The sequence below is a fragment of the Coenobita brevimanus genome, chromosome 100, assembly GCF_032717465.1.
Source record: "Coenobita brevimanus isolate Jiangsu-jjx chromosome 100, ASM3271746v2, whole genome shotgun sequence".
In the NCBI taxonomy this organism is placed as follows: Eukaryota; Metazoa; Arthropoda; class Malacostraca; order Decapoda; family Coenobitidae; genus Coenobita; species Coenobita brevimanus.
In genome coordinates this window covers 58,476,080-58,500,210 of record NC_137053.1, presented here as the reverse complement: position 1 = coordinate 58,500,210, position 24,131 = coordinate 58,476,080, and positions in this window count along the sequence as shown.

Here is a 24,131-nt window from a genome sequence, read left to right as displayed (position 1 = left end):
TACTGTTGCTGTTACCCCACTTTTACTCAGACAATTTTTTTTTTCAAGTTGAAAGAAGAAAACTAATATTTAGGCAATAATTTTCATTGGGTACGTCTACCCACTGTTAACGCACCTTTGCAGAGTACGTAACGACTGAGACCATATTAACATACATGATAATTTTATAGATGAAATAAATAAAGAGTATGGTGGACTGAGAATGACGATGAGCACAGAGTAACGTATATCCACATCATCGTCCTCCCGTCCCTCCCACCTTTTTTTTTTTTTTTTTCCCCGGTCAGGAGTGTAGGGATCCGGGCTTAGGCTATTGCAGTATCGACATTAGGGCGAGAGTGACCAGCCTTGCCCCACCCTGAGTTGCATTATGTGGCCGATAAACCACAGCAGCCCCTTGGATGAAAGCCCCTACGGTCTGTTCGGGATGCCTTAGTCCAATTGTTCAGTAGATGTCCATTTGATTAGGTTGTTGCCGCCAAACGTAGTCAGTTATTTTTTGGATTATAGGACATCTTTTGTCTTGTCATTCAGTGTAGAATTACCCTAAGGTTGCATTATATCGAGTGAATGGATAGTGGGCGTGGATACGTTTGTGTAATATTCTTTAATCTATCAGCATTCATATTTTTACATTCCATGGACCGCATTAGACTGTATGAAATTTCATTTTATGATACAATTTTGTATTAGATTTTGTTTTAAAGTAATGTTTAGATTTCATTACTTATTCGATTATTTTAGCTTTCTGTGTTCAGTTCTTCAGTGTTTGGTGGTGGCGACCATCATGCATTCACTTGATGTAGTGCTGCCTGCTTCTTCCGTCACCTTTATCCTTCTTTTTCTCTGTCTGCCCGCCTCTCTAACAATTTCCCCCATCTTGCCTGTCGCTTTTTATTAGTTCTTTAATTTTCAGGTGGCTTTACATTTAGTGACAAGCCAAATGGCTTCCTGCAAGTCTGAAAACCATTTACAACGTTGAGTGGTAACCATACAGCCAATTTATACGTGTTCCCTACATGTCAACAAGTGGGTTGGCAGAGGGTTAGTCCCCCTTCATGTTAAATAACTAACTGAAGGACAAGCGGCCACCCCTTATGGCTTATGGGATTATGGTGTATGGCTACAGATGGATAGACAGTTTGTTATTTAAGCCCAAGTATCAATCTTTCTACAAGTCTGTCTTTCTATAGCCAGATGCCATGATTCCGGAACGGGTGGCCACAAACAAATCTCCTCAATGTCACACAGTCCTACGTAATCAGACTGCCCTCTCTTTAGCCCAGAACCTCCCCTCCCGTACACCTCTCCACGTCATCCTTCTATTTATTTGATGCTGGAATGTTCATCTGTCTGTCTGTCTGTCTGTTTTTTCTGTCTGTAACCAGGCGTCTTTATCCCGAAAGGGGTGGTCACAAACGTATCGCCTCCACGTCACTGTCCTCCAATCAGCTTGCTGCCCTCTATCCGACTCACCCCCTTTCTCCAGCTGAACCCCTCTCGCCAACTCATCCCACCTCTCCAACTCACTCCTTCTCTCCAACTCACCCCCTCCTCCCCAGCTCATTCCCTGTCTCCAACTCTCCTCCTCTCTCTCTCTTCATCTCATCCCCCCCCCCCCTCCTCTGTCCTGCTGATCCTCTCTCTCTTCCTCGGTCTCCCCCTCCCCAATCTCTACTCCACCTAACTCACAGTCTCCTCTCCACCCCATCTTTCCACCTCATCCTCGGTCTCCCCCTCCCCCACTCCATCCGTTCATAACCTCGGTCTTCCCCTCCTCCACCCACCACGTCACCTAACTCACATCCACTTCTAGTCGGTCTCATCGCCATCCCATCCCTTCATCTCATTCTCAGTCTCCCACTCCCCTACCCCGACTCAACCTAACGCACACGACACTCCTAGTCAGTCTCTCATCCTCTCCACACGGCCAGGCATTCCTAACCCTCCGTAGCATTCATAATCTGGTCTCATTCTAAGCCAGGAACGCGGGAGTACGGGGAATGGCTGAGAATAACCTGCTCAACTTTAATTAATAGCTCGTCTTGGAATGCCAGGTAATTAATCTGGGAGGCTGACTAAATTGCATTCCTCTCATTATTACTTGCGTGTTTAATTCTTGTACTGGGGATTTGTCTGAAGGATAGCAATGGCACTGAGTTGCTGTCTGGATGTCTGGATGTTTTGATTTCTCTCTCTCTCTCTCTCTCTCTCTCTCTCTCTCTCTCTCCTTTCCCAACCTTTCACCTCCATTCCTTCCCTCCCCTGCTTTCGTTTCTTTTCCCTTCCTTTTCATTTCCACCTCAATCCTTCCCTTCCCTCCTTACTCCAGCCATTCCCTTCCTTTCCTTCATCTGTTCTCCCCGCTCCCTTCGCTGCCCTCCCAGCTGTCCTTTCCCTTCCTCTCTTCTCTCCTCTCCACCTTCCTGTCCCCTCCCCTCCCCTCCCCTCCCCTCCTCTCCTGCCTCCAGCCTGCCTTTGGCCAACTCATAAACAGTAATAATCATGGCGTCTCCTGGGAAGACTGGCCTGCTCTGTCCCTCACTCACTCACTCACTCACTCATTCACTCACCCATTCACTCACTCACTCACTCTTCACTCACTCATCTTTCTTGCATCTCTTTCTCGATTTCTTACTCATTTCTTTCCTCCCACTCAACTCATTCACATTTCTCATTTGTCATCCCTACATCCCTGTCTCGATTTCCTCACTCCCTCCTTTCCATCCTTGCGCGCGCGCGCACGCACGCACACACACACACACACATACACACACACACACACACACACACACACACACACACACACACACACACACACACACACACACACACACACACACACACACACACACACACACACACACACACACACACACACACACACACACACACACACACACACTACTCCTCTCTATTCCTTGCCTCCCTCTCTCGATTTCTTCACTCCCTCCTTTTCATCCTCTCACTCACTCACTCACTCATATTACTCTCTTCCATATATTCTTCTCTTGATTTCCTTACTTCCTACTTCCCTTCCTCTCACTCACTCACTCACTCACTCACCTGTCTTGCTTACATCCCTTTGTAGATTTCGCTTACTCACCATCCTTACCTGCCCTCTTTCTCACTTTCACTCACCTTACTCATCTCTCCCTCACCACCCTCTCTTGTATTGCTTACTGTACGTTCTTACCTCCCCCCTCCCTCCCTCTCTCTCTCTCTCTCTCTCTCTCTCACTTTCCCACATTGGTCTTTACCGTGCTCACTTATTCATTTCTGTTACGTCACCCACCCATTCATCAACCTCACCTTTCTTACTGCCCTCCCTCACTCACTTATCCTCCGCACACCCTCACCCATCTCCCTTACGTGGCACTTACTCATCTTCACTTAGTCATGTCCTTATTAATATTTAACTGTTACCTCTCTCATCATTCTCTCTCATCATCCCAATTCACATCTCTTACTCACCTCTGCGTCATTAATTCCACCCCAACTGCCTCGCTCAGTTCACTCATCTTTCTTACTCATCCTGTTTCTCACGTCCTCATTTAGCTCACGACATTTCACTTTTCTTTCTTACTCACTTATTCATTTTGATTCATCTCCCTCACTTATCTTTCTTCACATCACACATAATACTTCCCTCATCCATCTTCCTTTACTCATCTCCCTCTTATTTCTTTACTCACCTCCTTCATTGTTCTTTACTCACCTCCTCCTTTTTTCTTTACTCACCTCCCTCATCTTTCTTTACTCACCTCTTTCATCTTTCTTTACTCACCTCCGTCATTCATCTTTACCCTCATCCTTCCGTCATCTCTTTTCTCACCTCCCCTACTCATCATTCTTTACTCGCCTCCCTCACTCATCATTCTTTATTCACCTTACTCGTCTTTCTTTACTAACCTTCCTCACTCATCTTTTTTTACTCACCTCCCTCACTCATCCATCTTAACTCACCTCCCTAACTCATATTTTTGATCTGTTATTCCTCATTTCTTCTTACCTATGTCTTTCACTCATCCTTTACTAATCAACATCACTCACTCACTCACTCACCCAGTCACAATCATCGGCTCACACAATCATCCGCTCACTCACACACTCATCCACTCACACACTCACTCATCCACTCACTCACTCACTCATCCACTCACTCACTCACTCATCCACTCACTCACTCACTCATTCACTCATTCATTCACTCACACACTCATATATCCACTCACACACTCATCCACATACACAATCATCCACTTATCCACTCACACACACACACACTTATTACTCACTCACTCACTCACTCATCCTCCCACTCACTCACTCACTCACCAATCATGCTTACTCATATCCCCCCTAATATTTCAGTCCACTCTCACCATCGCTTCATCTCCACTCACCTCCATCATCGCTTTCATCTCCATCACTAACAGCATCATATACTTTTATTCCTCCCTGGCTCCCTCTCATAACCCTCCCTACCTCTCTTCCTCTCCCTCTTCTTCTCCCTTTCCTCCTCCTCCTCCTCCTCCTCCTCCTCCTCCTCCTCTTCAATCATGTCATTTTTCACCTATTCCAACAGTCTTGGTACATCAGTTCCTCCTCTCTCTCTCTCTCTCTCTCTCTCTCTCTCTCTCTCCGTCATTCCTTTTCTCTCCCTCGTACAGAACTCATCCCATATTCCTTTATTTTCCTCTTTTTCTTTCTTCTCTATTTACCCTCTCCTGACCTTTCTCTTCCACCCCATTTCACTTAATTCACCTCTTTCTTCCATCGTTCTCTGTGTCCTCTTTGCCCTTTCTTTATATCCTTGTTTCTTTCTCTTTTTATCCGTCTTTCCTCTGTTTATATTCCGCAACATTTTCCTTTTTCTCTCTTCCTCTTCCACCTCTTTTCGTCTTTGTCGTCTCTGCTCTTCTGCTCTCTCTTTGACCTCTCTCCTTGTCTTCTCCTCTCTTTTTGTAACAACATTTTTTCTTCATTTTTTCGTTACACATCTTCTCATTCTTCAGTTATAATATTCCTGAGCCATATCCTCGCCTTCTAACCTACCATTTCCCTTCACTCCTTTCCTCAGTCCCTTTGTCCTCAATCTCCTTCCCTGTTTTTTTCTTCCTTTCCTCTCCCTCCCTCGCTGTCTACAACTCAGTGTATTTCCATATCTTTCTCACTACCTTCCCCTGTCCTTACCATTCCCATTACCCACCCTCTTCCCTCCCACCCTGCTACTCACCAATCTTTCCTTTCGCCGCCTCTTCTCTCCTCTCTTCTCTTGCCTCATTACTTCCCTTCTTTCCTCCCTTCCTATATATCTCCTTTCCTTTCTTCCTTCTCCATCAATCCTTTCCTCCCTTTTTACCATCCCTTCCTTCATTACCCTCACGCTTCCTCCCTCCTGCCATCCATCCCTCTCTGTATTCACTTCTTGTTCTTCTTCCTTCCTTCGTTACCTCCCTCCCTCCTCCTTTCACCTCCTCCTCCTTCCTTCATACTTTCCTTCCCCACAACTCTTTTTCCGATTCCTCTCCCGTACCTCTTTCCATCCCATCGTTCTTCACTCTCCCTTCTCTCATTCCCTCCCTCCCTCAGCACCTCGTCCCTCCCTTCTCCCTCTTCCTCCTCCCTCTTTCCTCCCACTCAGTACCTCTCCTTCCTTACATCCTTCCCTCTCTTTCTCATTCCCATTCTTTTACACGCTTCTTATGTCCCTCTTTCCCTCATTCTCCCCCTCCCTCTCACACTCTCCTTTTATCCCCCCCTCATTCCTCCAACACACCTCTCTCTCATTCCCTCCCTCTCTTCCTCTCCCATTCCACCTCCCTTACTACTCTCCCTCCCTCCCCTCCTTTCCTCCCTCACTATCCTCCTTCCCTCCCTCACTACCCTCCTTCCTTCCTTCACCCCTCTCACACATCTCTCCTTTCCTTCCCTCTCCTACCTTCTTCCCTACTCTCCTTCTTCCTTCTCACTCTCCCTCATCCCTCCTGCCTCATTACCTCCCTCCTCACTCCCTCCTTTCCCACCACTCACCTCTCCTTCTCTCCTTCCTTCCTCTTCCTGCCTCCACTTCGTAATCAGGGAGAGTGAACACAGCTGTGGTGAAGCCGGAGAGAGAGAGAGAGAGCGAGCGAGCATCCTTTCTCCCACTCAGACACCTATATGTGCACTCAAGCACTCAGGAGACATTAGTCACTCATATTGCGATCATATCCAGTCTCTCTCTCTCTCTCTCTCTCTCTCTCTCTCTCTCTCTCTCTCTCTCCATATATATATATATATATAACATCGAGATATATGAGGCTAGATATACAGTACATACTCATGTAAATGAATTGATATGTAGGATGATGATCTAAGATAGGTACGGTACGTAATTGATTGATTTTTGTTAGAGAGAGAGAGAGAGAGAGAGAGATGAGATGAGACAGCGTGAAGAGGAGGCAGGGAGAATGAGGGAGAGATGTTAAATGAGGTGGAGAGGGTTTGTGTGTGTGTGTGTGTGTGTGTGTGTGAGAGAGAGAGAGAGAGAGAGAGAGAGAGAGCATATGGTAATGAGCTGTGGCTGTGATGCGGGTCGCCTGCCTGTCACACACCATTCTGTGACAAGTGCTGGTAGTTGTGGTTGATCCAGTAGTGGTGTGGTAGTTGTGGTAGATGGTGTACTGGTAGTTGTGGTAGATGTAGTAGTAGTGGTGATAGTTTGGGTGGTGGTAGTTGTGATAGTAGCAGTAGTAGTTATAGCTGGGTGGTTGTAGGGGTGGTGATAGATGGTGATGCTGGTAGTTGTGGTAGATACAGTAGTGGTTGTACTCGGGTGCTGGTAGTTGTGTCTGTAGTGGTGGTAGTCTGGATGGTGGTAGAAGTGGTAGTTGAAGTGTTGGTCCTAATGGTAGTTGTAGTGGTTGTATTCTTTGCGGTGGTGTATTTTTTGCAGTGGTAGCAGTGGTAGGTACAGTAGTGGTCGTTGGTTGGTTGCTGGTAGTTGTGGTAGTGAAGAGTTAGTAGTCGTGATAGTAGTAGTAGTAGTTGCTATGGCGTTAGTTATTATTGATATTAGTATTAGTATTAGCAGTAGCAGCGACAGTAGTAGTAGTAGTAGTAGTAGTAGTAGTAGTAGTAGTAGTGGCAGTGAAAACGATGTCTACTGTGAAGGTTTAGTGATGATGGTACTGGGAATGATAATGGTGGTGATGGTTGTAGTATCGGTGGTGGTAGTAGTAGTAGTAGTAGTAGTAGTAGTAGTAATGGTAGTAGTAATGTTAGCGGTAGTGAAAGTCATATCCGAAGTGAAAGTTTGCACATAATGGTATTGCTGGCGGTGATGATGATGATGATGGTGGTGGTGTGGTGGTAGTGGTGGTGGTGGTTGTAATTTTCGTAATGGTGTCTCAGGAGAAAGCTGGGGGAGAATGCGTGACTGCATGACTTTGAAGAAGGTGCGTGTGCGTGAATTATTGCGTGCGTAGGCGCTTGCGTGTCTCCAAGTGGGTCTGCTTTCACCTGAGTGTTTTTCCGAATAGGTAGATAGATGGAGAAGAGATAGATAGATAGATCGATAGATACGCAGTTGGATTAGTGTACAGTTAGTGATAGTGAAGAGGTTGGTAGATAGATAAATAATTAGACATATAGATAGATAGATAGAGAGAGAGGTAGGCGCTACTTCGTTTACTTTAACTAGATTCAAACTTGTCATCTCTCCACCTTGAATTCTCAGCTATTACAGGAGCAGAACATTATAATCAGTTGCTAGTCACGAAGAAGTGCCATGGAAAGGACGTAGAGGTGAAGTATTTTCTTCTGCCATTGAACTACGGGAAATAAACTACAAAAGGACGAAAATCTCCCCCAAGCTTAGAGGAATGAACTATAGATAAAGTTAACCCACTCAAGATAAGAACAACTCTAGTAATTGTGTTCCAGAAAACGGCAGACGGTTCTCTCTCTCTCTCTCTCTCTCTCAAAATAAGAAGTGTAGGTATGGGAGCTCGAGAGTGTTAGTTATATTCACAGATCACACAGCTCTGACGGTCGTAACTACAGGTGTGTGCGTGTGTGTGTGTGTGTGTGTGTGTGTGTGTGTGTGTGTAAGATGACGATGATAATGATGCTGATACTGTTGCTGTTGTTGTTGTTATGATGATGATGATGATGATGATGATGATGATGAGCCTAATCCTCCGAGTTGGCTCAGTGTTTCCGGAGGGTGGAGAGGGTGGGGAAAGAGCCTCCAATTTTCTTGTCCCGTTCCTTTTGTTGTGTTGGATGGGAACCGACCGTGTCCCCCGACCGATAGTAAGACCGCAGGATTTGTGTGTGTGTGTGTGTGTGTGTGTGTGTGTGTGTGTGTGTGTGTGTGTGTCTTTTCCAGTTCCCTCTTTTCTACCTCTTTCCATCCTCCTCATTATTTCTTTTCCAATTTCCCTTTCCTTCTGTTTTGTGTGTGTGTGTGTGTGTGTGTGTGTGTGTGTGTGTGTGTGCTTTTGGTTTTTATCCACCCTTCAGTCCGTCCGTTATCGTCCGTTCCGTCCATTTGTCTGTCCGTTCTTTCGTCTCCTTCCATAGTTTTGTCCGTGTGTGTGTGTGTGTGTGTGTGTGTGTGTGTGTGTGTGTGTGTGTGTGTGTGTGTGTTTTATTTCCTACAATTTCTATCCTTCCATTTCCTTTCGTGTTCGTCCTTAAGATCCCACGGACATGCGGTCAGGCCATTACCTAACAGTACTATAATTGGTGGTCATGAGAGAGAGAGAGAGAGGGAGAGAGAGAGAGAGAGAGAGAGAGAGAGAGAGAGAGAGAGAGAAGGGAGTAGTAGTAGTAGTAGTAGTAGTAGTAGTGAAAAAATTGAAGATGTAGAAGAGATGATGTTTGAGTTAGAGAGAGAGAGAGGGGGGGCGAGAGTAATAGTAGTAGTAGTAGTGAAAAAATTGAAGATGTAGAAGAGAGGATGTTTGAGTTAGAGAGAGAGAGAGAGAGAGAGAGAGAGAGCAGTAGTAGTAGTAGTAGTAGTAGTAGTAGTGAAAGAAATGAAGATGTAATAAAAGGGATGTTTTGTTTGAGAGAGAGAGAGAGACGGTAGTGAAAGAAGCTGAGATATAGCCAAAGGGATGCCAGATTAGAGAGAGAGAGAGAGAGAGAGAGAGAGAGAGACCCTGAGACCACCCACACACGAGCATTCAAGCAATGGGAGGAATCAAAGAAAGATGTGAGTGGGAGGGAGGAGGAGGGGGAGGGAATGCGATAAAAATGGAGGGAGGGAGGGAGGAAGGGAGGGGGAGGGAGGGGGAGTAAGGGGGAGGGAGGGAGAGAGGGAGGGGGAGGGAAGGAAGGAGATAAGCGAGGGATGAAGGAAGGAAGTTAAATATAAAAAATGGAATATGAAGAAAAGATTACCTGGAAAAACGAAGGAAAAAGAATGCATAAGAAAGTAGGATCGGAACTGAGAGAGAGAGAGAGAGAGAGAGAGAGAGAGAGAGAATTATTACCGTTTTAAGTTACTTTAATCTCTCTCTCTCTCTCTCTCTCTCTCAAACTTCTGTGACACCTCAACTTGTGTAATTAGAGTGTCTTTCTATTAAGCTCGAACTACTTACAAAAGCCAGGAAGGTCTGTATCTGTGTAACACTTTTTCATCAATCTGTTCCATTTAAGTTTTTTCCTGTTCATCAGTTACGGTAAGTTTCGATTTTTTTATCATTTTCCTTCTCATGTGTTTTCTGTTCTCTATACTTTTCTTTTTTCTCATCTATCCCATTCTTCTGTTTTCTCTTCTCTCCCATTTTTCTGTTTTCACCTCTTTTCACTCCCGTTTTTCTGTTTTCTTTTCTCTCCCATTCTTCTGTTTTCTCCTCTCCTCTCTCCCATTCTTCTGTTTCCTCCTCTCCTCTCTTCCATTCTTCTGTTTTCTCCTCTCCTCTCTTCCATTCTTCTGTTTTCTCCTCTCCTCTCTTCCATTCTTCTGTTTCCTCCTCTCTTCTCTCCTATTCTTTTTTATCCTCATTCTTCCCATACCTTCTCTTGTTTTTCTTTCATATGTTCCTTCCAACGTCCCATCCTCTTCCATCCTCCCCTTCCATCTCCCTCCTCGTCACCTCCTCGTACTCTCATCCCCACCCTCACTTTCATTCCCCCCCCCCTCTCTCTCTCTCTCTCTCTCTCTCCTTTCCAGTATTCCCTCCTTCCCTTCCTCTTTCCCCACCATCCCCTCCTCCCCTCCTCTTCCATAACCTCACTCTTTCATTTCTTTCCCTTTCCTCTTCTTCTTCTCATTCTCCTCTTTTTCTCATTGCCCTCTTTTCCTTCTCCCTTCTTTTCCTCCTCTCCTTTCCTCCTCCACCACTTCTTCTGTCTCCCTGACCTCTCTCCTACCCTCCCTTCCCCCCTTTTCCACCCACCTTGCAGCCTCTCTTTATTCCTATCCATTCCTCCATTGTAATCTTCAAAGGTCTTTCACCCTTTCCCCACTCGCTGCTTTACTTATTTTCTCTTTTACTCTTCCTTTTCTTTTTTTCCTTCTTTCTAGTTTCATTTGTCTCCATACTTTTTTTATTACTCCTTTATTTACGTCTACATCCTTTAGTCTTATTTTTCTACTGTTTTTTTATTATTTCCTGTCTTTTTGCCTTCATATCTGTGCCCCGTTTTCTTCTTTCACTGGATTCTAATTCTTTATTCTATTTTTCCTGTCGTTCTATATCTTTTCCTCTTTTTTTTCATGTCTTTTCGTGTAGTGATTTTCTTTTCTTCAGTCGTATTCACTTTGGTTTTTCTCTCTGCCATTTTCTTTGTCATTTTGTTTGCCTTTTTCTTTTTCTTTTTCTTCCTCGTTGGTCGTTCATTTTATACATTCTCTCTCTCTCTCTCTCTCTCTCTCTCTCTCTCTCTCTCTCTCTCCCCTCCTCTCCTTGCCCTATCCCCCCCCCCCGGCCTGCTCCAGTTCAGCTTTCACTTTCTATGAGTTACTTCCTCCTTGGCCACGCAGCTGCTTCTCTCTCTCTCTCTCTCTCTCTCTCTCACACACACACACACACACACACACACACACACACACACACACACACACACACACACACACACACACACACACACATTGCTCCTTCCCAATTAATGCTTTTACTTCCTCATTCCCTCTCTCTTCCTGTTTCTTTCATTCCTCCCTCCCTCCATCTGTTAGTCTCTCTCTCTCTCTCTCTCTCTCTCTCTCTCTCTCTCTCTCTCTCTCTCTCTCTCCCCTTGTCCTGTTGACCATTGTATTTGTAATTTCTCTTTGTTCATTATTTCATTGTTTTCATGCTATGCTCTTTTGTACTCTTCCTGTTTGTTATGAAGATCAGGAAGTGCATTGTTGCATTGAGGAGAGAGAGAGAGAGAGAGAGAGAGAGAGAGAGAGAGAGAGAGAGAGAGAGAGGAGAGAGAGAGAGAGAGAGAGAGAGAGAGAGAGAGAGAGAGAGAGAAGGTTGACTGTATACCATTTTTAGATCCGTGAGTATGTCCAAGAGCGGTCCTGTCGGTCAGTCACACCCTAAGGATTTTCACATGCCAGGTGGTTGACGCTATCGGATTCCCCTATGGTACTTCACTTAACGCCCCGTGGATTTTCACACGCAAGGTTCTTCACTCTAGCGAGGCCCCTTATTATCCCGCATCTATATAGAACCCGTATTCTCGTCGCTTGAGAAGGCTGCTCAACACCTCTTCCTTAGCGATTTATTTTTGGATACGGACGGCGAATATAATTTTGTACGTTATTTATGAAATGCAAGGCGATATTCGAATGATTTAATATAGAAGAGGATAGGTGTAATAAGCTAAATGAATCGCTCAGGAAGAGGTGTTAGGGAGCTTTCATAACAGACGAAAATGCTGGTCTGGGTCTTCATTTAATTGTTTCTAAACCCTTGGAACTTAGGAGGGGTTAAGCAGAACGCAATCCCTTGGTGTTAGCAAGAGTAAGACATAAGCTGTATAATGATACTGATATGGTTTATGTTCAATATTACCCCCGTCTTTAAGTACTAAGATTGTTTAACAGTGGCAAGAATATAATACAAATAGGTGTAATCGCACTACAGGGGTTCTGTGTTAGTGTTTAGAGAGCGGTGGCGGAATGAGTAAAAAAGGGTAATAATAATAATAATAATAATAATTTATTATTTTTATTATTATTATTATTATTTAAAAATAATAATGATAGTGGGCATCAATATACAGTAGATATGTATTTCTAAATTACTCGTCCTTTGTTGCATTTTAGTACAGCCGCAATAACGATTTATTTTTGACATTCCATCCTTCTTCTCTTCCATCCTCTTCTGTCTTCCTTTCCTTCATTCTTTCCTTGTCCTTCTGCCTACGGGTGACTATACACTCTTCTGTCTTTCTTTCCTTCATTCTTTCCTCTTCCTTCTGCCTGTGGGTGACTCTACACTGAGTGACAAGCCAAATGGTTTCCTGTACACCAGGAAACCATTTACTATGCTGGGTGGTAACCATATAACCAAATTTTGGCGCCTGGTGGTTTAGTGGGTAATTATTGCACACAAATCGGATTGAGCCGGTGAAGGTTTGTATCCAAGGGATGGTTGAGGTTGATTGCTCATGTAGTGCCACTCGGGGATGAGTGAGGCTGGTCACTCTCATCTTAAATCTTGGGACCAGCTGCCTAGCCTCGGGCTCCTACGCTCCTCATGGAGCAATGTAGGATTGGATGATGGATGGATGTACATATTAGTGTTCAACATCATCATCATCATCATGGTCGTCATCATATTTTCGTCATCATCGTTCTAATCATCATCGTCGTTGTTATCATCATCGTCATCATCATTTTATAATTACCATTAAAAATTGGCAGTGTACAGCAGTATGAGAGAGAGAGAGAGAGAGAGAGAGAGTCTTCTCACGTCACTTTAATATTTCTCTTAGTCTTACATATTCCCTCTAGTCTACCGGAACGATTCATCTCTCTCTCTCTCTCTCTCTCTCTCTCTCTCTCTCTCTCAGGTTGTGCAGCAAGGTAATAAAGCATCACAATAAAACACGGTAATAACAAAGCAGGACTCAGTTAAGTAGGGCCATAACAATTGAGTCCCCCATCGATTCGGCGCGGGTTCCGGAGCTACGAATCCCGAGCCCTTTGGAGTGAGGGAAAGGGTCAATTGCCACACCCAGGCGCGGCGGGAGTGAGGGGAAAACAGGCGGGTGGATAGATGGACGGATAGATAGATAGCTACCGGTGTGAAGAGAGTGGGTGTGTATGAGGGATGCTTGTGTGTGTGGGGGGGTTGTTTGTGTGTGTGACAGAGAGAGAGAGAGAGAGAGAGAGAGAGAGAGAGAGAGAGAATTATGCATCACTGCGGCAAAGAGAACGAGACAGAAGAGAATCTGTAAGACCAGGAGAAACATGAAAGTGACGTGACAATAATTCTCTCTCTCTCTCTCTCTCTCTCTCTCCACAATGCACCTCATGTTCTTTATAATAAAACAGGAATTGTACAAAAGAACATGGCAAAAAAAAACAATGGAAGAATGAACAAAGAAAAATAAGACAGTAGAAAAAACAATGGCCTGCATAAGAGAAAGACAGCAACACACACACACACACACACACACACACACACACACACACACACACACACACACACACACACACACACACAGAATTATGCATCACAGCGGCAAAGAGAAAGAGACAAGAGAATCTGCAAGATGAGGAGAAACAATAAAGTGACGTGACAAGAATCTCTCTCTCTCTCTCTCTCTCTCTCTCTCTCTCTCTCTCTCTCTCTCTCACTACACAATGCACCTTCTGTTCTTTATGATAACAGGAACCGTACAAAAGAACATGATAGAGAACACAATGGAAGAATGAACAAAGAAAAATAAGATAGTAGAAAAACAATAGCATGCAGAAGAGAGAGACAAAAGCATGCAGGAAGGCAACAAGAGACAACAAACAAACAAACACACACGCACACACACACATACACACACAAAGAGAAAGAAATAGAGAGAGAGAGAGAGAGAGAGAATGGTAAATGATGATGATAATGAGTGGAATTCTGATGCTAATGATGATGATGGAAACAGTAAACATAATTTAATCTATTTCCCTTACCATCATCTCCCGTTCTGGTTCATCTCCATCGCGATCCTCTCCGGTAATAATCCACTTCCACCCATTGTACTTTGAATATTAATCCTCCCCTTACACCTGTCATTACCTGGGATTTTTACTTCCGTCTCTTATTTCACACCTGGAGTACAGTGACCTCCCTTTGTATTCAAGGTAGGGAAGGCCTCGTAGTGAAAGGGTTGGTGGACATATTCTAACTCCACTAAGAAATATTACCTCTAAGCTTAATAGAATTGCTTAGAAATAACTAAAAATAAAGTAACTAAAAGGCAATGAAATGGTTACATAAAATATTTTTTGTGCTCTTGCCGTCTTGTATTTATTTATTTATTTATTTATTTTATTATTTATTTATTTAGTATTTACTTGTTATTTAGGTTTACAGAATTGACTTATTAGCTTGATTGAAATACTTAGGTGTGTTTCTATTGGGGTCAGGGGCCTCGTTTGGTTGGGGGACAGGGGGACGTGTCCCCCCCACTTTTTGGAGCCTGGGGGACAGAGTATCTCCCCCCCACACACACACTTTTGTAGGTGAAAATTTTCTGGATGAATAGCGTTACGCCGTTTTTTTTTTTTTTTTTTCCTTAATGGAAAAATCCTTTCTATACAGTACAGTACAGTTCAGGTGATATGAAAAACATATTGTTTACTGGCGATGTGAACACAGATGCTGTTCGGAAGTATCCCGAGGTTGATGAATCTCCTCTGAGTCTGGATTCCAGCTTTACAGACATTACGAAGCCTCAACATTGGAGGAACACAGGAAACACCTCAGTGACATGGACCCTGCAGCCAGACGTATTTACCTTGCAGTTGAACGTCTTGTGAAATTACTACTATTATCTCCGGCAAGCTCATGTGAGGCTGAACGTTACTTCAGTTCTCTACGTCAGCTCTAGACCTGTCGAAGGTCTACCATGAGTCAACAACGTCTCAACCGTGTTTGCTGTTACGTTCATAGAGACACTCTCTGGGTATTGTCATGTGAGGAGATAGCAATGGAGTTCATCAGAGGGGTTGATGCTAGATCCCATGTATTTGGGAAATTCTGAGTGTGCAGTCGTGCGAAGTCAGTGACTTGAATTATTAAACAATGTACAGTCACCTTCAAAAATCCTGTCGCCTCTTCTGTTCGTCTCTCCGTCCACTTTGAAATTCAGTGGCGAACCCGCAGCCACCGACATTTCTGACTTCATTTGGCCTCAGATCAGTGTCATAAGAGTCCTTTGCTGCTGGTCCAGCACAAGGATTTTCAAAACCCGGGGAGAGAGAGAGGCAGGAGAGGCGACAAGACTTTTGATGCCGACTGTACAAATGTTAACTTAGGTAGTATCACTATCATGAGTGAGTGTATGCTCGTTTTTAGTAGATTATCTTTGAATTGCATTGTATTGTATTGCCTTCTGGTGGTTACAGGGCTAGGCTACCTGTTCGTCGTCTTTATCTTTCATAGTACACCCTAGAAACTTTTTTTTTTTTTTTTTTTCAATATTGATGTAATTTTCCCACACAATGGGAAACAGTGATTAAAAGATAGCCTTTTCTCTAGACTCTACTACAATAGAATGTTGTGCTTGTATTGTACATACATATACCTTCACATTACAAAAATGCTCCGCCGGTGCCCGGGAGGCTACGCACCCCCGGACCTCCCCCCACACCTCCCCTGCGGTGCACACAAAGTAGTATGGCGCCGATTGTGTCCCCCTACATTTGCAGACAAATCGAGGCCCCTGATTGGGGTTGCAATAGTACAGGTAATTCTCAACTTCTTTATTGCTTTTTTTTTTTTAATCTAAGGAAAATCGTGCGGTGTTAGAATAATAAATCTTAATGTGACCATGTTGACTGCTTTTTTTTATTTAAGTAAAATAGCTCAAATTAAATACCTTAGTGCGTCCTTATAAATTGGGCGCGCGCGCGCGCGCGCACACACACACACACACACACACACACACACACACACACACACACACACACACACACACACACACACACACACACACACACACACACACACACACACACAGTAGTTTGGCTGTTTGGAGGGAAAAGAGAGTGAGAGGTTGACTAGGAGAGTATATGAGAGAGAGAGAGAGAGAGAAAGTATGTGAGGGAGGGTGGTGTGTCGTGAGAAGGGTCCTTACTGAGTAGGGACAAGCGCCTCGTGGTTCTCTAGTCGAGGCCATCCTTCACAGCATGCGGCATACGGCAATAGATATGTGGATAGATTCGGGCTCTATCCATATATCTGTCCATGGATAGATAGACTAATAGATAGGCTACATCGATGGATTCTGTAGACATAGGTGAGTCCATAACAGCCCGACAGTTAATGGAGGTAAGACAGAGAGAGAGAGAGAGAGAGAGACGGTTAATGAAAATAAGACAAATTATAAATAGATAGACTGATAGATAGATTGCTGAAGTCCATCGCAACGGCGGAGGTAATGAATTGTAGCAGTAGATAGATAAGTATAGATAGGTAGATAGATAGATAAAACAGGTGAGTCCATTGCAACGACAGGATTATTAGATTCTGGCAGTAGTTACATATTTAGACAGACAAACAGATAGCCATAGAAACAGATAGATAGCTATATAGATAAGACAGACAAACGGACAGACAGATAGATAGCTAGGTAGATGAGACAGACAGATGGACAGACAGTGAAGGCCATAGCAACGCCGAGGTTAATGGAGATAAGTTTTAATGGGCAGAATTTATGTGCAGTACAATTTTCTTATCTAGACCCATAAAACTTCCGGGTTATCAATATCATTAACTCTTACCTCTTTGTTTACATTACTATCTTTTTTATCTTTATTGTTTAGGTGTTATGTCCACTATTTTCTCCTTATTGGTTCGTTAATTCATCTTTATTATTATCTTTTTTTATATCTTTATTCTTTAGATGTTCGTCTTTTTATGTATAGATTTTAGACTTTATCTATTCATTAAGTCCTTTTTCTCATTATTTTTATCTTTATATTGTAGATTTTTTTTTTCAACTTTTTTTGGCTCTTTATTAAATTTTCTATCCATGCGTTAAGTCGTCTTTCTCGCTATCTTTTTTTTTTTATTCATTATTTATTGGTATTTTTTTATCATCATTTTTTGCTCTGATTTTATTTCTGTTTTTGTCAAGTCCTCCTCCTCATTTTTTTATTTTTTAATTCTTTAGATGTTCGCCTTTTTAACTACTTTTTTCTAGTATTTATTTTTATCTGTTCGTCAATTTCTCTCTCTTGGTTTATTCTGGTGCTTCCTTGTTTCGGTGTGATGTTTCGATTTTTTTTTTTTTTTTGGGGGGGGGTTTCTCCACGGTTTCATTGCAGTGTTTCGACAGCTTCCGCTTTGTTGTTTTTATATGTCGTGTGTGTGTGTGTGTGTGTGTGTGTGTGTGTGTGTGTTTTTCCTGTGCTTCCGTTACTATCGCATCTCTTGATATCCCGTTTCTCTTGTTCCCTCAGCTTCTTTGTTCCACTGTATTGTCTCTACCTCAGTTTATTCTCCCTTTGTCGTTATGTTACTCATTTCTCTTATTACGCATATATATATTTTTTTCCTCTCCCCTTTCTTTTTTTCTCTTCGACAAGGAGAGTATGTTTTCACTCCTGTTTGCTTGTTTGTTTATTTGTTAGCATGTATGTTTGCAGGATTTGCTGAAAAACTTTGAGAGATTTGGACTAAATTTGGTGGGTAGATGTCCCATGTTCCGGGGGACAATCGATTAACTTTGGGGCCCAATCCGGATCGTAATAAAGATTCTGGATCGGGAAAAAAAAAATGTGAAACCCTAATCAGTGAAGAGGAAACCTAACCCATTATGAAGAGTAGTTAGGAAATTTGCTTTGCCCATGTCAGGCGATGCGCTCCACTGAGTGCCCCTGTACTTATATCTTGTAATGTTGTGCGTCTCTGTTATTTTGTTTTTCTTCGTATTCCCTTTGTGACTCATATATTCTATCTAATTGTTTCTTGCCGGCATTATTTTCGTTCTTTATAACCGCCTTTCTAGTATATACTCTTGTAATAACTAGCTTATGTCTGCTTCCCCTTTGTCTTAAATACTATATCTCTGCTCCTTACCTGTGTGTTATTTACGTTTTATTACCCATTTTTACTGTGTTCTTATCTTCTGTTAATCTAATTCTTCCTGCTTCCCTTGTATGTTATTTACTCATCTTTGCTCCGTACGTATCTATTATTCACTTCTTATTAATCATTATCTTTAATATATTCCCTCTTATTTATCTTATTTCTTCCTGCACCTTCTTTAATTTTTATATACTTATTTCTTTGTCTGTTACTCCCTTCTTATTACTAATTTTCTTCATTACATTCTCCTCATTTATTAATCTCATTTCTTCCTGCCCTTCTTTCTGTCTTTATTCCACCTTCCCTCGGGTGCTATATCAATGCTGCCACGCCTTAAGCTTATAATGCCCCCCATTGTTTTTGTATAATGAGCCTTATTTGCATACGTTGGCCTTTTGTTAATACTGAGTTGTTTATTGTCAAGCCGGGGAAGGGAGAGGAGGGTGGGTGGATGGGGAGTGTGTGTGGGTGATGGGTGGGATTGGAGATACTGGGGAATGCGAGAGGGAAAGGGGAGAGGAGAGGGATGGGAGGGGGGAGAAGAGGGTTGGATTGGGTTGGGAAAGGAGAGAAGAGGGTAGGAGACGGATGGGAGAGGGGAGAAGAGGGTAGGAGACGGATGGGAGAGGAGAATGGATTTGGTAAGGTAAACGGAGTGGGTGGGTGATGAGTGGGGAGGAAAGAGGTTGGGAGAAAAGAATAGGGAAGCGGAGAGGGGAGAGGATGTGAATGGAAGGATAATGGGTGAAAAGTGGTTAGTTGAGTGGGTAGGAGGAAGAATGTTGGCAGAATGGAAGAGAGGGAAGGGCGGAAAGGTGGGGAATAGGTGAGAAGTGGATAGATGGATGGGGACTGGCAAAGGAAAGGGGGAGTGGTGAATCCATGACAAATTGGCAGATAATCAGTGGCCATGGAGGGATAGGAGAATGGAAAAGAGAGTGGGATGGGGGAAGGGTGAGAGGTGGGTGGATGAGTATTGAATAGGAAGGGAGATGTTGGGGAAATGGGAAAAGGGAAATGAGGAGGGGCAAGTAGGGTGGATGTGTGATTAAATATTGGGCACAGGAGGGGAAGGTGTTGGGGAAATAGAAGAGGAGAGAAAAATGGCTGGTTAGCGGGGAACAGAGAGAGTTTGATAAGAAGTGAGGGTTGATTTGTGTTGGGCGGGTGTTAGGAGAAGGTGGGTAGGTAGGTGGAAAGAGAGAGAGAGAGAGAGAGAGAGAGAGAGAGAGAGAGAGAGAGAGAGAGAGAGAGAGACGTCCTTGAGCGTATAGAGAATGGAAGTTGGGTTAAGGTGTTGGTGAATGAGTGGAATCTGAGGATACGGGTGGGCGGGGACTTGAATCAAAGGATAATACGTTTGTGATTGGGCTGGGTCATGGTGGGGGAGGAGGAGGAGGAGGAGGGAGGGGTATTGGTAGGTAGATGGAGAAGGATTGAGTGGGTTGAGGAGGGAGAGGAGGAGGGGAAGAGGAGGGGAAGGGAGTGTAGGCGGATAAGTATTGAGAGATCGTGATTGGGGAGGAGTATTGGTAGGTAGATGGAGAAGGATTGAGTGGGTTGGGGAAGTGGAGGGGGATGAGAAGAGGAGGGGGGAGGGATATAGATGAGTAGGTAGGTAGAGAGGGATTGAGTGGATTGAGAAGGAGAGGGAAAGGGGGAGTGGTTTACAGTAGGTAGGCCAAGCGCGTTTGTTCTAGCTTGACAAAGGTCCTTAACTCCTTTTATCTCAGATGGTGGCCAAGTGTAGTCAGATTAAGGACGAGTGACTGGTAACCAAGGAGACTCATTCTGGCCTCATAACATGACTAATCGCATTTCACGCAGGTATGAGAGAAGTAAATTGTGGGAGTGGCTCAGTTGCGTCAGATGAAAACAAACCGACTTTAGAGAGAGAGAGAGAGAGAGAGATGGAAATCTCGTGTATACGTGGGTGAGTGGAGAGGGCGGATAGCCGGTGAGAGATGATGGTGGAGAGAATGTGAGGTGTGGGCGGAGGGGAGGTGGAGTGGGAATAGAGGGAAAGGGGAGTGGAAGGTTGGAGTGAAGATGGAAGTGAGTGGAAAGTGGTTGTAGTGTAAGTCAGACGGTGGGCTGGAGGTGGAGGGGAGTGGAAATGAAGATGTGGACGAGTGGAAAGTTGGCGACATGATGATGATAGAAAGTGTTGGTAATATTGTGTGGAGTCGGAGGTGGGGGATATGGATGGGTGGAAAGTGGAGGTGGGGAGGGGTGGGAAGTTGACGAGGGATGAAGGAGGGTAGAGTGGAAGGGGGAAGGTGGAGGGGAGTGAAGATGAAAGTGTGATGGATTGGGAAACTGTTGAAAAATGATGATGAAAGGTGGGGCTTGTGTTGAGTGAGAAGTCGGGGCGAGAGGTGGGGAGACCAGTGGAAAGTAGAGGTGTGGAGCTGATGGAAGAATATGATGATAGTGAAGATGAAAGATGATGATTGAAAGATAATCTTGGGTGGAATGAAAGATGGGAGTGGGATGACGAGAAGGTGGAGTAAGGCATGGATGGAGTGGAAGTTGGAGGCGAGATGAGGTGTAAGGTGGGTGTAGGAGGTGAGGGGGTGTAAGAGTACTTGTGTGTGAAAAAAAAAAAAAATTGAGAGGGTGAATTGAAGTATATGCGAGGATGGGATGGGAGAGGAAGGTGGGGAAGAACTGAGGGAGGTTGGGATTGAGGAGAGAGTGGAAGATGGTGGTAATGGGGGAGGGATAAGAGTGGAAATGGAAGGAAGATGTGGTGATTGGATCTTGGGGAGGGTGTAAGGAGAGGAGTGTAAGGGCGGTCAGGGTGATGGGTACATAGGGTGAAAGAAAATGTGAGGAGTGTGGGTGAGGGTGGTGTGGGGTGAGGGGTGTGGGTGAGAGTGAGTATGGGGTTATTTAGAGAGAAAAAAAATGATTAAGAAGTGTGGTTTGTGGTGATGGAGTGTGAGTGAGGATGTGTGTGATGCAGGGTGAGGGTGAAGGTAGGGTGTGAGGGGAAATACTCTTATATCAAGGAAGGAGTGGGTGAAGATGTGGATATATGTGTGTGTGTATGATGTTGTGTGAGAGGTGTGTGGATAATGGAGTGTGTGTGCGTATGATGTTGTGATGTTGTGTGAGGGTGGTGTGGATGATGGAGTGTGTGTGTGTGTGTGTGTGTGTGAATGATGGGACTGGGTATGTGGGTGTGTGGATGGGGAACTGAGTGAGTGTTTTGGATGGTTGGTGTATGGGAGTAGGGGTGTAGGTGTACTTGACTTTGATGATGACAAATACTGGGTGAAAGGAAGCGTCTGTCAAGTTGAGTGACTGATGAATGAGTTTTTAGAGACACCGGGAACGGAATGACGACTAACGAGGAAGAATGAGTAAATTAGAATGAATAGGTGTGCCAAGGGATGAGTCATGGATAGACATTAAACTGCAAAGTGTGGATGGATGGAAGCGGATGAGTTTTTAAAGATACGGGGTAACTGAATGATGAACAGTGAGTAAGAATGAGTAAATTTGGATAAGTATTAGTGCCGATGGATATGTTATGAGTAGATTGTTGGATTTCAAATGTACAGAAGAAAATGAATGAAGGACTGAATGAAGGAAATGAACACGTGAAGGGATGAAGAGCAAAAAAGATGAAGTACTGAGGAAAATGACTGAACGAATAAGGATGAGAAAAAAAAATATTAAGGACTAGACGATAGGGATGAATGATGGTGGACGGAAGAAAATAAAGGAGTGAGTAGACGAAGACAGTGATAGTGGAACAGATGGAGGTGAAGGAGGTAGTAATAGAAGGTAATAGGTGGAGGAAGAATGAATGAGGCAGTAGATGGAGAACAAGAGAGTTGACGACGTGGGTGAATGATGGAAGAGGTGGAGGCGAGGAAAAAATGAACGAAAAGGGGGATAGACGAAGAACAAGCTAATGGATGAATGATGGAGGAGGTGGAGGTGGAGAAAATATGAACGAAAAGGTGGACAGATGAAGAACAAGCTAGTGGATGAGGTGGATGAATGGAGGAGGTGGTATGTGGAGGTGGGAAGCGGGCGGGTGTATTTACGATAATGGGACAAATTATGATAGACCTGATAAAGAAGATAATAGCCTTTTCCGGTGTCATCTCTCTCTCTCTCTCTCTCTCTCTCTCTCTCTCTCTCTCTCTCCCCGTCATTTTTCCCATCATCTTTTGTTTCATCTTTTTCAGTTTGTCATCTTGTTTATTTTTGTTCTCTCTCATAATTTTTACAGTATTTATTATTCCCTTAATCTCTTGCTCTTTTTCAGATCTTATTGGTTGCTTGCGTCATTTTTCTTTCACTTTTTACGCAACAGCTCCTTTTGTCCTCTTTTGTGTTTCTCCTTGTTAATGTCCTTTTTTGTGTGTTTTTTCTTGATTTTTTTTTATCTTACTCATTATTCTTTTAGTATTTTTCATTTGTCTTTCCCCCTTCTTGTTGCTCGTTTTCGTTGTTGTCATCTCCTTTTTTGCTTTGTTTTTCCTTAATGAGATTTTAGTACGTTTTGCTCTCCTTCATTGCCTCTGTCCAGTCTTAGTCATCTGTGTTATTTATTTATTTATTTTTATCCTTTTCATTTTAGTTTGACAGTTGGCGGATTAGCTCTGTTCGATAGTTGTATATCTACTTGTGGAAGGTATGCTTCTGAGGTGGAGCCAGGATTCTGAGGGATTGAATAGTGTGTGGATGAGTGTGTAGCCCTTATCACAGGGTATGCTGTTGATTACCTCTCCAACTTCCATATTTTCTTTCTCCTTCAGCATTCTGGACCTTACCTCATCCCACCTGCGGGTTTGAAAAAAGAGGCTGTATGTTGGTGATAAACTGTCAGAAACCATTTAATATTTCAATATGTTACAGTATCGTTTCATTTGTATGTGACATCTTTTCATAACTGCTTCTCCTTTTAACACTTTCCTGTAGTTTATCATGGTTCTTCACCTTGTTCCTTCAGCACCAGTATATCACTTCTGTTTCCTCCCCCTCCCCCCCCCTTTTATTTTTGTACGGCCTAGCCCTGTTTGATACGCGTTGGATTTGATTTACTTGTTGCAGTTTTTCTTCTTTTTGATATGTTTTCAGACAATTAATCTAACCTTTCTGTCCCACTTTCCATTTACTGTTCCTTTTTTCGTGTGTGTGTGTGTGTGTGTGTGTGTGTGTGTGTGTGTGTGTGTGTGTGTGTGTGTGTGTGTGTGTGTCCGACTCTGGGCATAGGCTTCACAGCCTGCTCTTAAGGCCCAGTAGTCCTCCTACATACCATACACCTCTACATGTCACCATTTTTTTTTTTTTTCTATGTTTTAAAATCTAAGGCAGCTGCTGTTACTGCTTCATTTTTTGCTCATTTCATTTTGTGCTACTGTATTTGCGTATTTTTGTTCCATATGTAATATATTTCTTGTTCTCTTGTTAACATCAACAAAGCCCTCTTAATAGATGAATTTTCACTTTGTTCCTTTATCAAATTCTTCTCTTTGAAATGTCTTGTATTCCTATTACATCCACTAGGCTTGCAAGCAGCTCCTTAACTTCTCAAGGTACGTTCAGGACATAGAGCTATAGTTACCTCAGTTTACCCCTGTTTCTTTTCCCTTATTTCCACTAGTTTTTCTTCATTTTCTTTTTTCTCTCTTTTATTGCCCCTGTTACTGCTGCTCATTTACTTCGGGTACTCTGTTATTAAGTCTCTTCAAGCCGCCAGTCCTCCATGATAATTCAGCCATTGTTTCTTTGTTTCACCTCGCCCTACTGTTACTGGGCTTGTTATTGCTACTGTTACTCTTACTAGACTTGTTACTGCTCTTGTTTGGTGCTCTTACTGCTACTTGCGTTTTTATTGCTACTGTTATTGTTCATGTTACTGCTCTT